This window comes from Thamnophis sirtalis, unplaced genomic scaffold (genome assembly GCF_051295495.1).
Source record: "Thamnophis sirtalis isolate CommonGarterSnake01/CBP01778 unplaced genomic scaffold, rThaSir2_p1.2 scaffold_8, whole genome shotgun sequence".
Taxonomy (NCBI): domain Eukaryota; kingdom Metazoa; phylum Chordata; class Lepidosauria; order Squamata; family Natricidae; genus Thamnophis; species Thamnophis sirtalis.
Window position 1 is genome coordinate 49,359,265 of NW_028261388.1, and position 17,565 is coordinate 49,376,829.

Sequence of the window (17,565 nt, forward strand, 5' to 3'; positions counted from 1 at the left end):
GGAAATGTATAACTTCAAGAATCATGGTATGTATAACATGTATAGTTGTGTATAAGCTCATCCACACAAAAGCTGATTCTCAAATTTTTACTCAAAATACCATGGAAATGAGCCAGATAAGCTGACCCACATTTTTCATTGTATTTTGGTTAAACAACCAGTACGCTGCGCACGGGGCAGGGCATCCTGGTTGGACATGGGCGCTGCGCATGCATGCACATGCCACCGTCCTGAAACACCCAACTACTCGGTCTTGCAATGCAAGCACATACTGGTACTTTAAAAAATACCATATATACTCATAGATAAGCCCATCCATAGATAACTCAAACCCAATTTTAGGGGGCGTTTTGACACCCAAAATGACAGTCTATTCCACCAGATGATGGTCTTGCATGAACCTTCTCCTTATAGATTTACTCATTTATTATGGTCCTGCTCTCTGGGACAATAGAGACTAAGTCCACACCTTGTGTGTGATAATTATTCAGTCCTTGAGTTATGACCACAACTGAGCCCAATATTTCTGTTGGTAAGTGAGACATTTATTGTGGGTTTTGCCTCATTTTGTAACTTTTCTTGCCACAGTTGCTAGATATGTTGCTAAATTTAAGTTAAGTGAATCACTGCAGTTGTTAAGTTAAGGAACTCAGTTGTTAAATGAATTTGGCTTTCTCTTTGACTGCTTGTCAAAAGGTCACAAAAGGAGAATTGTATGACATCAGGACACTGCAACCCAGTGGTAGGTTCCATGTGGTAGGTTTGGCTGAACCGGTAGTGGTTTGGCAGCCTAGGTCACTGGAACTGGCAGCGACCCAGGCCTGCCACGCCCTTGAAATGGTTCTCCAGGCAGCGCCATAGGCGGCACCAATTTTTATTGCTCTGTCCATGCGCATCCACAAGCAAACTGGCAGTATTGACTGCTGGAACCCACCCCTGCTGCAACCATCATAAAAATGAATCAGTTGCCAAGTGTTGGAATTTTGATCAAGTGATCATGGGGATGCTGCAACAGTTGTAAGTTTGAAAAATGGTCATAAGTTACATTTTTCAGCACCATTGTAACAGTCACTAAATAAATTGTTATAAGTCAAGGACTACTTGTGTTTGAAGATTGCTGACATATTTCCTCTCTTGCGCACAAACAAAATATTGTTTTCCTTTAATGCTTCCTCACAGAGTTAACTTTCATGCCTCTCACCAAGTTAATGGCCTTGTTTTGAACTTCTTCCAATTGGTCATTTTCCTTTTTGAATAGTGGTACCCATAACCAGATATAATTCAAATATCTGTAATGTATATAAAGATACTGAATTAAAAAGGGAAAAAGAAAAGTGGCTTTCAGAAGCTGCTTTTGATTTTCACATATCATTTACTTATTTAATGTTAATCACTAAATAATAAATGGAATTTTTTAATCATTGATTCCCCATGTAAAATTTATTTACAAGAAAATGTAATCTTGTAATGTATTGCAATGGTCTTTGATTTCAGTATGTCCTATAAATAGAGTAGCATAATCCTCATCTGATGCAGGAAAAAGAAAAGCATAATGGAATTGTAACTGTTCTATATCTTAACTTAATAGTAGCAGTATTAATAATACATAGAAGAAAAGTCTAAAAAGTTATGGACTGAATTTTCTTGCCTATACGTGGCTATAGATATATTTGTAATATTACTTCAAAAGGTGAGAAGATAAATGTTATGATTTATTGTTTATATCTGTTTTTTTCATATAGCACTCCAAATGACTTAGAGCAATTAAAAATACAAATTATGAAACAGCACAATTAAAATTAAGTAAAAACTAAAATCAACGTTAAAATAAATTAAATTAACCAAACTTGGTGAAAGAGAGTGTTTCATATTTTTCTTGAACATTGAAGATGTGGCAAACTTTCCTTTAGGAACACATTTCATAGGCATTCATATCTCACAAAAGAACAATCTCTCTCACTGAATATTCCAGCAGCAGCAGATTCTTCAAAAGGGACTATTATTATTATTCCAAGTGGCATATGTAATGCTCCTACCCTCGTGCTATAATTAGATAGGCAAGTTCGCTGACTACTTCTCAGTCAGGCTTTAAGCTATTTATGGCTTCAAGGGTCAACATCAGCCCTTTATATTGTATTTGGTTGGCAGCTGGCTTACTAAACCCACTGGCTCAGGAACAAGCACAATTGATGACAGCCATACATGTATCAACGTGTAGCTATCCTCTTTAAATCCAGTGATAGGTCAATAAACATTCCCACATTGTATATCTGCTTTTTCTAAGGGAGGGCAACTCTCTTCAAATATACTTCACCTCAATTCCAAGTACATCCCACTCCTTACAAACATCATCTATGTCTTATTTGGATTAATTTCATCTTATTCTCCCTCATTCAACCCATTATTGAGTTCATGCAACATTAAAAGGTGCATTGAGAACCTTCTTGGATGTACATGGGAATAAATAATAGAGTACCTCATCCCAAGGTTTTTAATGACCATGCTTAATATTTTTATCAAGTAAATAATACAAATGACAAAATTAGCCTTCAAATTGGGCTCATTTCCATTTTCCTATTTGAAAACAAAAAGAAATTATTGGTTTGTGCGTTTTTCTGCAAGTTAAAGCAATGGATAACAACCAGCCCTTCTCAGATTTGTGAGAACTAGCCTGTGAAAGGTCAAAAGCAAAGAATCTGAAACCAAATCTGTCCATTACAATCACACTACAGTGTTGCAGAAAATCAGGAAATTTGGACTGCGAGATCAAAAAATAGCTTTATTTGGCCAAATGGTTCAGATAGAGATAATTTTCTAACATCTGAACAGCGTTCTAATCCAAACTTGCATTCTTATATTGTATTCAAAGCATCAAAAACATGGAAATATTTCAAAGCATTCTTATTGGCTAAATTCCTTAATTCTAAGCAGAGAAGCAGATTCTACCATATTTCCCTTTCATGTCTAGGCTGCAGTAGGCAAGCAGGAAGCACAGAATACATACTGGCTTTTGTGCTTAAGCTATATGCCTGACTCATAGGCGAGACCTCTAACTGACTTGGCCTCCTTAGAACAGATGTTGTGGTCTGACATTTGTATTTCCAGAGTTCAAGTTTCCGGTTCAAGACTCAGTAAATGTATAACAAAATAGAAGGGATAGATGGGGCTCCCAGGAGATCTTATAGTCTGACCCTGTTTCATGTTATGTACAAATCTCGCTTTATGTCCTGCCTTAACAGAGGTGTCAATAGCTCCTACTACTACTGAAAAACAAGAGGCTTAAGTAATTATTTTATTTTATTTTTACACAGATATTACATACTTTTTAACTGATTCAACCAACTATTCTTTGTCTTTTTTGCTAGATATCTTGGGAATTTTGTTTTGTCCTTTTCTCTTCCAGATTGAATTTTACCACTCCATTCATTTTTGAAGTTGATGTCTAAATATTATCTAACAGAATTTTTCAAGCAGTATGAACAAGTATATTCATGAATAAAAATGATACATGTTAGAGATTCACTGAGTTATGTTCCCCTACTTAACTGATCATTATTAAACTTCACCAGTAATATTTTTATTGTCTTGACAGTCTATGGTCTGTGGTTCTTTTAATGAGTAATAGACAAGTAGCTTCTGTCTGAAATGACATAAAGCAAGTTCATTATCCTTTTTAAAAAGCACTGCTGAGAAATTTAGGAACATTAATTATGTCAGTTGAGCCACTGGGAAATATCTTCAGGCTTGAAAGTCTAATAAAACAAAAAACTCCAATAGGAATTACTAATCTTCAAATCCTATTAGACCATAGTAAAGCTTTAAGATCCTTTTAAAACAATCTGTGGATTGTGCCATGGCTCCAAGCAATCATTCTAAGCCAGAGTTACTGATTCAAGTTTCATTTTATTCTGATTGTGTCCTCCAACAAATTTGAATCAGAGCACACTTAAAGCAGGGATTTGGTTCATTTAATTTAGATTTCAGCAGGCACAATCATTGTTCTTGTTCATACAGTAAAATGTGATTTGGTTAATAACCTTTAACTTATTGAAAGGTAATATTTTAAACTACCGTATTTTTTGGAGTACAAGATGCACCTTCCCCCCCCAAAAAAGTGCATGGAAATGTTGGTGTGTCTTATACACCGAATACAGCCATTTTTTGCCTCCAGAAGCTCCGCCCCTGCATCCCATTTTTGTGAAAAACAAGCCCGTTTTTTGTTTTTTTTTTCAAAAATGGAGGCTTTGTTTTTGCCTTCCCTTAGCCCGCAGCAGCCCTTTGCAGGCTTTAGCAGGGCTGGGGCAAAGCAAAAATGCAATTTTTGCGAAAAACAGGTCATTTCCCCCCCCCCCAAAAACAGGGGCATTTTGCCTTGCCCCAGCCCTGCTGAAGCCCACAGAGTGCTGCTGGGGACTGAGGGAAGTCAAAAACTTTTTTTTCCTACTTACCTCTTTGAAATCTCAGTGCATCTTATAGTCCGAAAAATACAGTAGTATGCATATGTGCACAATGTAATCGGAAAAAATTATTTTAAATTTTCATAGGATTAATGGAGACAGCCTTGCAACTGTTTGTCTTTCATGTGATGAGGAAAGACATGTATATTTTGAGAAGTGTCAAATGAAATGTTAGGAGATGCTTCTCTAACAGTAGAAATTTATAACCCTTTAATTCCATATTACACAAGAAGTGCACGAAAGATGAGCCAAATGCTTCTGCTTTTACATTTACTTGAATATCCAAACTGTCATAAAAATCTATTTTTATAATTCATATAGTTTAATTTGTTAGAAATATATTGGATTCTGTTTCAGCAGCACGACTTGAATGAGGTCACTCTGAGGTATTCTCAGTTGCATGTTCCTATTATTTCAATATCCAAAGTATTGGTTCAATTCATATAAATATTTCTAAACCATAGACATATTTTCCCAATAAGATATTTCACCAAAGCATTGAACTTGATTTCCACTTCTGGGTGACATGCTTTGCTGCCTCAGCCATTGGTTGTGATGTCAAGACAGTTGTCATGAGGTTGTTTAGTAAACTTGGCCCAATTAGCAAATACATCTCAATTGACATCAATGGGTGTCAGCCTGAAGGCATATTGGCCAAAATCTGTCATGCTGACAGTATTCAGAAATTAATTTCTGAATTGCCCTTTTGCAGGGGAGGGGGTAGCTTTCTGTTTCTGATCATCAGGATTCCTGGGGCACCAGAAAGTTTGACATAGAAGCTAAGAAGTTATAGCCCCTCCTGGTAAGGACTTCAGCATCACTGGTCAATCTTAGCTGTGTCAGGGCCACCATCATTGGTAATACTATCTCTTAGCAGAAGCAACATCACCCTTTCAGGCACAATGTCACAGAAATAGGCAAGCCGCAGAAAATGTAACAGTAGTAGTGCCACTGTTACATTTAAAAGTAATAATAATAATGATACCTGAAAAGAATGTAATAATGGCATTGACAAAATCACCATCAGTAAATTGCAAAGGGCAGATTTACTTGGGACAGAGTATATCCTTCAAAACAACTTTTGCTTATCACAGGTCTTTGGGAAGGACTCAATAGCCTGATAAAATACCAAATCCAGTCTATATATCTGTCTGACTGTGTGACCAGCTTATTGGACAAAATATGGACTCAAAAGAGAGTAAACTACCCAGGAGATATAGGAAGCTCATGTAGAATATGGTGACTATCTAATTAAACTAGAAGTTATACTTGCTGACATTATTGAGGTACATGATTAAAACTGTAAAACACAGTACTGTCTGAGAATTTAGGAAATCATTGCCTAAAATTGTGGGATCAATTTTTTAAATTATTTAATCTGCATCACTTCTCAGCCTTTTGGCTAAGATCAAGTGTAGTGTAGCTTTGTCTGACTTCTACAGCTATGAGCCTATGTTGTCTTGACCCTGCCTGTGTAGTTTCTTTTTATCTTTGTCTGATGACTATTCTGAAATAAGCAAGATACATAGAATATTTTCTAGAGTTATGATATAGTTTCAATTCAAACTGCAAAATTTTATACATGCACAGTATTTGGGGGAATTATTGGGAAATTATTGGGAAGAACCACGGTGGTGAAGTGGTTAGAATGCAGTATTGCACGCTACTTCTGATGACTGCCGGCTGCTGGCTGCCTGCAATTTGGCAGTTCAAATCTCACCAGGCCAGAGGTGGGTTCCTACCAGTTCGCACCAGTTTGGTAGAACCGGTTCGTCAAATCTACCCAACCGGTCCACCAGTGGACCCGGAAAGCAGGACACACCTACAGAAGAGGTTCCAAAACTTTTTGAAACCCACCCCTGACACACACACACACACACACAGAGGCAGACACACACACACACACAGACTCACACAGAGAGAGAAAGAGAAAGAAAGGAAGAAATAAAGAAAGAAAAAAAGAAAAAAAGAAAGAAAAATTGAGAGAGAGATGAAAGAAAAAAAGGAAAAAGGGCAGAGAGATAAAAGGAAGGAAAGAGAGAGAGAGAGAGAGAAAGAAAACACATGGCTGGAAAGCCACTCCCACCAGGTCACATGGCTGGCAAGCCATTCCCACAAAGGAGGCCACACCCACAGAGTAGGTTCAAAAAATTTTTGAAACCCACCACTGCACCAGGCTCAAGGTTGACTCATCCTTCCATCCTTCCAAGGTCAGTAAAATGAGGTCGCAGATTGTTGGGGACAATATGCTGACTCTAAACTGCTTAGAGGAGGCTGGAAAAAACTGTGAAGCAGTATGTAAGTTTAACTGCTAATGCTATTGCCATTTTATAATGCTTATTTTGAGGGTATCTAATGTATGTGTCACAATTATGAAAACTAATTGAACAACAATGGAAATGGTTGTTTGGCCTAGATACTGACTTATTCACCTCTTTTTAAAAGAACTGCAACTCATAAATTGAAGAACCAAAGTCAACTGGCAATTCTTTTCTGCTTCATTTTTTGTTGTATTGTATTGTATTGTATTGTATTGTATTGTATTGTATTGTATTTGGGCACAAGGTATATAGTTTTAAGTAAATCTTTTAAGCAATTACTATTATTTGCATATGACAATTATCTATTGTTAGTTTAGCTATGGTTTATCAAAGCAACATTTCTGGGATTGGATAATACATTAAGGCACCAATTAGCCACAGGCACAATTCATCAACATTCTGGAGTAAAATATAGTCAATATTGTTAGATTAGGGTCCAGGGCAGCAGTTCTCAATCTGTGCGGGTCGAACGACCATTTCACAGGGGCCGCTGAGACCAGCACAACTCTAAAGTATAGACTCCACCTCATGTTCCTTGAAATCCCCGCAGATGGGTTCCGGAATGGCCGTGCAGCGGATTGCCGCAGCTCCACGCCGTAAAAAACATAGGTGTGTATGCACACCCTGAACAATTAGCCTCATAGACTTCATAATGCAGGGAATGTTGAGAACCATTGGTCTAGGGTGTCATGGGATTACAGTCATTGTCAGATGCTGCTTCACTTAGTAACCAAGAAAGAAACCACTCAACTCCATTTTGCAGAATTAAGAGTACTTTTACTTATTATAAGTAAATAGAAGCTAAGCAAAGCTGGATCTGAACAAAAGCGCGTGAAAGCATTAGATATCAATACATGACCCATTCCCCTCCCCTTGGTAACCCCAGTCCATAGTCCAATCCAATATCTCCACAGCTGTCAGGTGGGAGACATCTTCAAAAATCATCATCAGGTTGGTATGCCGGACAGTTGGCCTTGGCGGGAAACTCCCCTTCTTTCCACATATGCAAACGATGGTGAGAACAACTCCCAATTAACAGTCCTCCTGCACAGATTATGTCCATGCCAAATACCATGCCCTCCCTCCCCGTTTCAATGGCAGCCGAAAAGCAAGCAGGAAAATAGAGGCTGACAGTCATATTTTTGCTTCAAGTTTTGACATTCTTCCTTTTCTTCATTGTTGTCAATGGAAATTCTCTTTTTAACCTACATTCGTTTTAAAGAAATACACTCTATGGTAATAATAATCAGCACTAATTACAAACAAATGCTTAGTAGAAATTAATTCACAATTAATTCAAACAGACACTTAATTTAATGATATGTATTTACATAATGCACATGACAGTATCCAATCAGTCTAGCTGGGAAATTTGACAAACATTTTATGAAAATTAATTTCTACATTAGAAATTACAATTTCAGCCTAAAATTTTATTCACACACATCTGGATGGTCTAAACACTTTCGCAGATTACAGCAAAAGGGAAAAGAAATCAGTTCTCCAATACCAATATGCTAATAAGTAATGATTGATCCCACCATAACCCTTATGAGTTATGTGCTAATTCTTATAGTCCTGGTCATCTTCAGTATAACAGAGCAAGAAGAGTTCAACCATGTATGGAAATTGCAAATGTGTAAAACATGATCATTTTTCTAATGAACAATAGATTAGACTTGATCTGTGCTTGATCTGTAAAGATCTGTACTTCAATCATTCATAGACAATAAGGCAATAAGAACAATAGAGAACTATTGTTCAAAATAGTGTCAGAATTTTACAAGCAAGGAGTCAACTTTCACCTGTAAGCAATAGCTACCATTCAAAAATGGAAGAAACTGTTCAGTAACTAAGGGGCAAAATCTTATTTAAACCTCTGTTTTAAGACTGGTCAGGAACAAAAATAAATGGAAATATAATTGGAAAACCTAGAGAATGTTTTGTTCTTTGTAATCTCAGCTCATTGGCTGTATGCATAAAATGGTTGATTGGGCTTAATTTGCTGGATTGTAATGTCCAGTTTCTTGACCAGGAATCAAATAATTTACTAAATCTAAATTATGTACAGTATTTGTTCATAAACTATGTAATCTTTACATTCCATTTTAACATTAGTAGAAAAAGACTAATGCAGAATGCCTATGGTTTATCTTTTTTTTAAAAAATGCTCAAAAAGAAATTTTTTATAATCAAATTTTTGCAACACTTCAAAGCATTTTGAAGCTGAAGAAAAAAAGTAGCTCCAGTAATATTGCTGATAGCTACGAGGACACAAAATTTCATTGATGTAACTTTAAAGTAGGCATTTATAAAATTCCTGTAAAGAAGTAAATGCTTACAGTGGCTTGTACCCACTATAATACTATAATTTCACTATAAACCCAACAGCAGCACCATCTTGAAAAATGCAGGTTGTAAAATTTATGATAAATTATTGAGAACATATATTTTCAGTTAAGTGGCTTTCATTCCATCTTCCATTTCCAAAGCCAATGTAAATCTGTCTCTTCCACATCTGAATGAACAGCTTGAAAACGTTCTCCTCATTTACATAGGAGCCTTTTCATGTACTGCATAATTTGAGACATGTAGTACACTCTTATATACTTTTAAACAATACAAATATCAAAATACACAAAGTAGCTAGTTTTTCTATTGCAGCTTCAAAATGCCATTTCAACATTCAAACTATTATATTTATTAAATACTGGGTTGTGCTCCTCTATGCTTGCTTCAATTAATTTTATACAATTACATTCTATATTATGTTGATAGACTGTGCTGTGTAAAATTATCTGTCCCTCACATGCATACTTGTACATACAGTACATACAGTTTGTTTATTCTTGGATACTCAGAAAGTACGAAAAACTGTAAATTTGTCTTTTTCTATCCTACAGTTTTAGGGAATGTGATTTAAAGGCATGAAAGCAGTCTTCAAATTCTTACATACCGAAACTGATGAAATAATTATGTTAAAGTTGAATAAAATGAATAGCTTAAATGGGATTCTAAGATCATTTGCTATGAATCTTATTTAGAAAATGTGACAGGCCTCCTCATACTGGTAAATCTATATGTACTGAACTCAGCTCCCAACTATTTCAGCCAGTGATCATGCTAACTGGGAGTGACAGCAACAGTATTCAAAAATATATGGAGAGAAATCATGTTAAAACAGGCTATTCTATCCTTCCTGAATCCTTGCTATCTAAGAGGTGTACTAGCACAATGACATTTTCTTTCCTCTTGAAATACCCTAGACTCCTTAGTGTTGGTGAGTTGACTATAGATTTTCTTATATAGTTCCCAATATAAAATACAAGACTTTAGCAGTACTGGCTGAATATACAGTACCTATGGACAAATCACAATGTTCCCCACAACCATCCTCAATTTAAAAATCAGAGAGGTTATTTATGTTCTGCCATCTTTTACTTTCCAGGTTCAACATCTACTGTACAATTTTCTCCCTATGTCTATTGAAGTCCCTGCTACCAAATCTCTCTCTCTCTCTCTCTCTCTCTCTCTCTCTCTCTCTCTCTCTCTCTCTCTCTGTGTGTGTGTGTGTGTGTGTGTGTGTGTGTGTGTGTGTGTGTGTTTTGTGTGTGTGTGTTTTCCTGGGAGGGATAAGCAAAGAATGTCATGAGTGTATGCCAAGAGCACATGTTCCCTGCAGAATCACCCAAGGTTGAAAGTCATCCTAGCTGCCCAGCTAAAGCAAATATACACATATACTGGATAGTAGTGATATAGGAAGATATTGGAGGCAGATAATAACTTTAGTGACAATGGCAAAACCATTCATACAGTGTGGAAGAAGACATTGCTAAACCACTACTGTATTTTTACCAAGAAAAACACATGGCTAGGAAATATAAATGACAATATAGTGCTGGATGATGAACCCTTCAGCTTGGGAGGCATTCAACATGCTCCTGAAGAAAAGTTGATAATCTTTTAGAGTTCTAAGAGTGTTTATGACATGGCTAGATTAAAGCCTTTGGGATATCTATATTATGTTGCCATGTAGGAAAAGCAGCAAAGATAGAATTACAGTAGAAATATAAGAAGGATGAACACCGGAAAGGTCAACACAGTTGGAACATCTATTAATTGACATCTTAGGCATCAGAAAATTATGACAGACTGGCATTACATACTCTGTCAGAAAATCACACTATTACTTGGAATATGAAAATGTAAAAAAAAAAAAATCTACAAGTCCAAGTAATAAAAGTCAAAGGGCAAAGTGAAAAAAAATGGGACTAAAATTAAATATAAAGAAGACCAAACTAATGGTGGAAGAATGAACTTAGAATTAACAGTCAAGATATCAAAATGATGGATAGTTTATATTTTAGGATCAAGCATAAGTGGTAAAGGAGGAAACAAAAAAATATGTTGCCAATTAGTATTTGGTAGAATAGCTATGAAAGCCTTGGAAAGGATATTAAAATGTCATGGTGTGTTTATACTTATAAAGATGAGAACCATGCAAACCATGATATTACCTATGACCTTCTGAAAATTGTACTTTAAAGAAGTAGGATATTAAAGGTATTGACACTTTTGAACTTTTGGTGCTGGAGAAGACTGGAAATGTCACAGATTGCCAAGAAAATAAATCAATGGGCCATCAAAATAAATCAACGGAGACTTCTCATTTGAGGCATAGATGACTAGGTTCAAATTATCCTACTTTGGGCCCATGTCTCTGGAAAAGGCTCTGATGCTGGGAAAAGTGGAAAGAAAGACAATAAAAAGCTAACCAGCAGGTGAACAGGCTGAGAAAATCTACCCATAAGGTTGTAAGAAGTCAAAAATAACTTGATGGAACATAATCAATCATACTATCAAAGTATTTATAAAGCAGTTTTCAGAGTTCTCCAACCCAGTAACACATGTATGACTTTGTGGTCTGAATACCGGTAGTCCTCATTTAGTGACTACAATTGGCACCAGCAATTTAGTCATTAAGCCAAGCAGCAGCTAAGTGAAACCACAGCTGTGATTATTATCCTACTTCAACTTTCCTTTGCTTTTCAGACTTGTAAATGTAATAAATGTGAGGATTGGTCGCAATGTTTTTCTGTATTACTATCATAACTGCAAATGGTCACCTTTGAGGTATTCACTAAATGAGGACTACCTATATAACTTAAATCAGGGGTCCCCAACCTTTTGGACCTCAGGGACCACTAAATTCATAATTTTAAATCCTGCGGACCACTAATATGATCTGCCTAATGACCAACTGGCTGGGCGTGGGTAGGTGATTATGTCACTGGGTGGGCATGGCCAACTCGATGTCAGTTATGTCGAGGGGCACCTCACTGGCCTCTACTCACCCGTCCCCTGTCAGCCACGCCTCACCTCCCCACCTGGACTCCTTTGGGCCCCAACCGGAAGCAGTTGTTGGAGCTAAGCAGCCACCATAAGAAAGAGTTGGCAAAAGAGCTGGCTCAGTTAAAATTGGATCTGACTGAGAAGGAGCTTCAGCAGAAGGACCTCACCAAGGACTATGAGCATAGGCTTTCCAAGCAGAGAGAAGACCTGTGGGAGTTCAAGGCCAGGTACCGGCCCCTGGAGACTCACTGGACTGAGATGGTCAGCCAATTCCAGGCCATGATGCAGTCCCATTGGAACAAAGCCCTTCAGCTCTTTGCCACCAGCAGCACTTCCCTCCAGCTTTCGCCCAAAGTCCCATGCCAGGAGGCTAGAGCAGACCCCAAGTCAGAATTTCTCCCCTCTCTGACCCACACAAAAAGACCCCAAAGGGTGAGACTCTGTGCAGCAACACAAATGTTCATTGCACCTATCCAGCTCAGGGACTGTAGTCTGAGGACCCCTGATTTAGTGCAATATTAAAAAATGCAAATAATTTTTCTGCGGACCACCAAAATTTTCTCACAAACCACCAGTGGTCCACGGACCATCAGTTGGTGACCACTGCTTTAAATGATAATTTAAAGTGACTTGTAGCTTTAAGAATCAGGATGGCATGTAGAATATAAATCACTTACAGACCAAAGCCTACAGCATGTTGTGTGTGGTTGACATTGTGTGCCAATGCTATAGTTGCGTAATTTCTTCCAAAAGATAATAAGCTTACCAGCTTTTCCAAAACTAGCGAATGGTTTGTATTCCAGGCAAGCCTGACAAAGTTGCAAAACCACATAAATATACAAACATGGACATTTTTAAAAATGCAAATATAAGTTCACTTCATGATAAAGAAAAGCACTGGAACAGAGAATAGCTAAAACAACCTTGTTGGGATGAATTCTTTCATTGCCAAGATAAGATAGTTTGGCAAGATAAATAAGATCTTTTTTTTCTAGTTTAATTCTAGTACTTTAAAATGGGCAATTGGGGACTACCATCCACTGTACATAATCGTATTTCGAGCACAAATGGGGGATATTTGCAATGATTACAGACTGTGCATGAAATGCTTTAATGATTCAGATTGGATCCTGTTCAGAGGGGTTTAATTTAAGGCACATATGATCCTGAGATCAAATTATCTGCAACAGTTGATTGAATCTTATGTTATTCCCAGATCTTTAATTTACCCAGAGATTATCTTTATAATCTGACTCTATAGATTCAGCTATTTCTTTCTCAAATCAACTCCAGTCGCTAGCAACATTATTTACATTTCTATTTTATACTATTACTTAAAAATAAACTATTAAAATATCTCACAATCTTTTCCTTAAAACTCCACTCTTATTATTTTTAGCTTAATTTGCTGAAAATACTGATACATAACAGCTTTCTTGGCATTGTTAAATGATGTTAGGAAATGGATATATGAAACACAGATCTTGCACAATTTAATGATTCAATCTACATGATATTTAGGCTAAATCTAGAAAGGAAACTAGATTCAATATAGATAGCTACATTGGTAGCTGTCACCTGATAACATCATAATATTGGCAAATTTCACAATGTTCTTCTATTGCTGAGAATAAAGCAAATGCATTGGGAACTTATCAGACAATGTCACAATTAATTGTATAAATCTGTACTAAGATTAATTTTAACTGAATGCTTTCTACTGTATACTGGCTGCCAAAATAAAACTAATACTTTGCATAGTAACCTGAAACCAGCGGACCATCTTTTCATGATTTTCAAGCCTCAAGACACCTGTTCTATGGCTGAATTAATAGCAATAATACAATCCTGGCTGCAATTGTGATCATTATAGATTACAACAGCTGGCTCTTGCTATTTATCATTGCATCCAAAAATAAGTACATTGTTCTACTCAAAATGTTAAGTAATTTTGAAGGAAAGTTTTTTGTTGCTTGATTTTTGTCGCAAATTTTTTGGCAGTATGAAACTCACAAGTAATGTTGAAGCAAGCTATAAAAATATCTATCTATCTATCTATCATCTATCTATCTATCTATCTATCTATCTATCTATCTATCTATCTATCTATCTATCTATCTATCTATCTATCTATCTACCTACCTACCTACCTACCTACCTACCTATTGATCATCAGTTTGATCCAATATTAAGCACTGGACAGACAAGATTTAGGTTCAACTACATGCTGATGCATGGTTATTTAGGGGTAATTTAGTCATTCTCTTTAGGCACAACTTAGTTATAAATTTTTTTGTATAACAGTTTTTTTCACACAAATGTACGTGGGGTAGAAATTATCATTTCCATTATCATTTTAATTATGTATTTTTAAAAAAAGAAATACTATACTGTAATTGCTTGAAAACTAAATCCAAGCATTTTTGTAGCATCCCTTGTTTATAGCAAATTATTTTATTAGCTTTGCCAATATTATTTATTTTTCTCACTCAGAGATTTACATTTGTTCATACATTATATCGTAATTAAAATGTTCACCTAAAATGGGTTGGATAACACTCTGTCATTCACTGTGCCCTTTGCACTTGCTGGAAATAGCTTATCTTTGGAAAATTATCCAAGTGCTTATTTGAAATGACTGCCAAAAATTAAATTGCTTCCAGTTTCCAATGTTGTACTTAAATAATCTCAGATGCAATGGATTTAAATATTTTTTTTTATGTATGTATTTGTTATGTAACTGTACAGCACAAAATAAGTAATTTGCTTTAAAACAAACAAGAAACAATTTAGGCTTAATGTACTTTGCTTATCCAGAGTTCAATAGTGCAACAGCAACTTAGATTATGTTATGAATCAATCCCACGATCCTATGAACCAGAGTAGCTGTCAGGCCTGCAGTTATATTCTTTTTAGGATATTTTTCTATGCTGTTTCGTTAGTGTAGTAATTTAGAGGGAGAATAGTGAGGAGTAGAATTGTAGAATGTGGTGTTGTCAAAACAGAAAATTCCTTTCTAGAAGCCCAAGGTCATCTTTTCAGCTTTTGCCAGGCATCAATTTTGGTGCCCAAAGATGAAATTGGAGGTGGAAAATTACTTTAAAAACTGTGCTACTTGCACAACGATGAAACCACTGCTGGAGAAGCCCCCTGGACTACTACGACGAGTGGCCAGCCCTAGCCAACCATGGGAAGAGATTGCAATGGACTTCATCATCGAACTCCCAGACAGCAGTGGAAATAAAGTAATCTGGACAGTTATTGATTTAGTTTCCAAGCAGGCACATTTCATCGCTTTTTCAGGGCTGCCGTCCACAAAGAAATTTGCGAAAATGTTTGTGAAACACATTTATCAACTGCACGGGGTGCCCAATAGGATCATTTCAGACTGCGGAGTCCAGTTCACAGCCAAGTTCTGGAGAGAGGTCCTGAGATCCATTGGGTCCACACAAGAACTGAGCTCAGAGGTTCATCCCACTTGGAACTGCACAGCAGAGAGAGCCAATGCAGTGGTGGAACAGTATATCCGATGTTATGTGGACTATCAGCAAGACAACTGGTTGGACTTGCTACCCTTCGCCGAAGTGGCATACAACGATGCAGTCCACAGCAGCACTGAATTAACTCCTTTCCAGATTACCAGTGGCATGGAATTTGTTGCCATCCCTGAGTTGTGTAGAAAACCTTGATCCTCCATGTCTCTGAATGAATGGATGGACACACTAAAGAAAGGATGGGAAAGTACGAAGAAAGCTCTAGCAGATGCGGCAGAAGCCTACAAGAAGCAAGCTGATAAACATTGCTCACTCCAACCCCCCTTATGTGTGGGGGACAAAGTTTTTGTGTCTACCAAATACATAAGATTAAGAATGCCTAGCAAGGAATTAAGTCCAAAATTTCTAGGTCCATTCCCAATAGTGAAAATAGTTAACCCAGTTATAGTTCAACTCAGTCTACCCAGAAGCCTGGGGAAAATTGACCCAGAATTTCATTGTAGCTTGTTGAAGCCAGTAATTGGGTCCGGCATAAAAGCATCCACCCAAGCTTTCTCTCCTCCTGCAGTGATAGAAGGGGATTATCTGTCAGGCCTGAAGTTATATTCCTTTTAGGATATTTGGCCTGCCACACACACTATTATTTTTCTATGCTGTTTCGTTAGTGTAGCAATTGAGAGGGGGAGGGGGGAATAGTAAGGAGTAGAATTGTAGAATGTGGTGTTGTCAAAATAGAAAATTCCTTTCTAGAAGCCCAAGGTCATCTTTTGTCTCCACACCTCTGCACCTGACCGGAACCAGTTGGGTGGAGATGCCAGCATGGCTAAAGAAGATTAGACCATGTGATGGATTTATGGGTGTGGGGATAAAATCATAAACTTTCAACTGGGTGGGAATCCCAGCAAGCTTTCAGATTCTGGATTCCCACATATGTGCCAACATGTCTGTTTTATTAAATTGGAACATTAAGGATAGCCCTGCCTTGGACTCTGATTTAATTCTGCATGATATTTGGAATGCTGACATTACAGAAGGATGAAATTTGGGGTAATAATTTAAAGAGAGTGCCTGATTCACCTTCTCCTTAGGTTAGACTTAACCATATGGGCATATTTTCTATCTTAACTGCCTTGGAAGCCATTGCAAAATACTATTTAATATAATAATATTAACGATTACAACAATAAAAATAAACCAAAAAAGAATAGAAAGAAAAATAGCTCCAGAAAAGAAATAAGAGAAAGAGAAAAAAGTAAAAAATAAGAATACAATAAAAAAGAAATATATAAAGAAGCAACTATCCTCTTCATCACAAATGCAAACTGCTTTAGTAACTTATCACCTTCTTTTAAAATACAACTAATGATCTCTTTTACCTATATCCAGTCTCTTTATTTATGAATCTTTAAATTCTCATCAATTTCCATTCTGACAAAAGCAAAAGTCCATTGGCATCAGAGATAAGAACATATCCATTTTAACTTTGATCAAATAAATCAACCCTATATTCTTTTCTTTTACTTCTGACAATCTTGATCTTTAGTTCCTTCAAATAATGTCCTAGCTTTTTATTTCTTTCCATATAACTCTAACTCTAATCTTTAATTCCCACAGCTGTCTAATTTTTGAAGTTGTAGCTTAATGTAAAAAACAAAAACAAAAGCATTTTCCACAAAGATCCTTTATAATCAATTCCAAAATCTTATTTCAAATTTTTTTGAACCCTTAATTCCTTTGTAAATTTCTAAAATCAACATTTTAATCACCCATTTATTTATTCCCCAAAATTAATTTAAACTTATTAAAACTTGTATTGAAAACATCTTTCACTAAAGATTGAAGGAAACTCAGCCACTGAACTGAAATGTCAGTTCAAAAGATTCCTACTAGCTGAAAAGCACTTAACAAGAAATTTTCAAAAGTGATTAGACAAGGAACTAT

General features: G+C 36.5%; 1 protein-coding gene across 7 annotated transcripts in view; it reads right to left on the reverse strand.

Annotated features, from left to right (window-relative positions):
- The window catches only part of GRIK1 (glutamate ionotropic receptor kainate type subunit 1), a 151,887-nt gene that overhangs the window by 79,834 nt on the left and 54,488 nt on the right, over positions 1–17,565 (reverse strand). The window contains exon 2 of one of the 7 annotated variants that reach the window (XM_087721578.1): positions 1,202–1,289. The exons of the other annotated variants lie outside the window; for them this stretch is intronic. The gene's annotated coding sequence lies outside the window, so the exon portion shown is untranslated. The remainder of the gene's footprint in view (positions 1–1,201; positions 1,290–17,565) is intronic. 7 annotated transcript variants of the gene reach the window in all.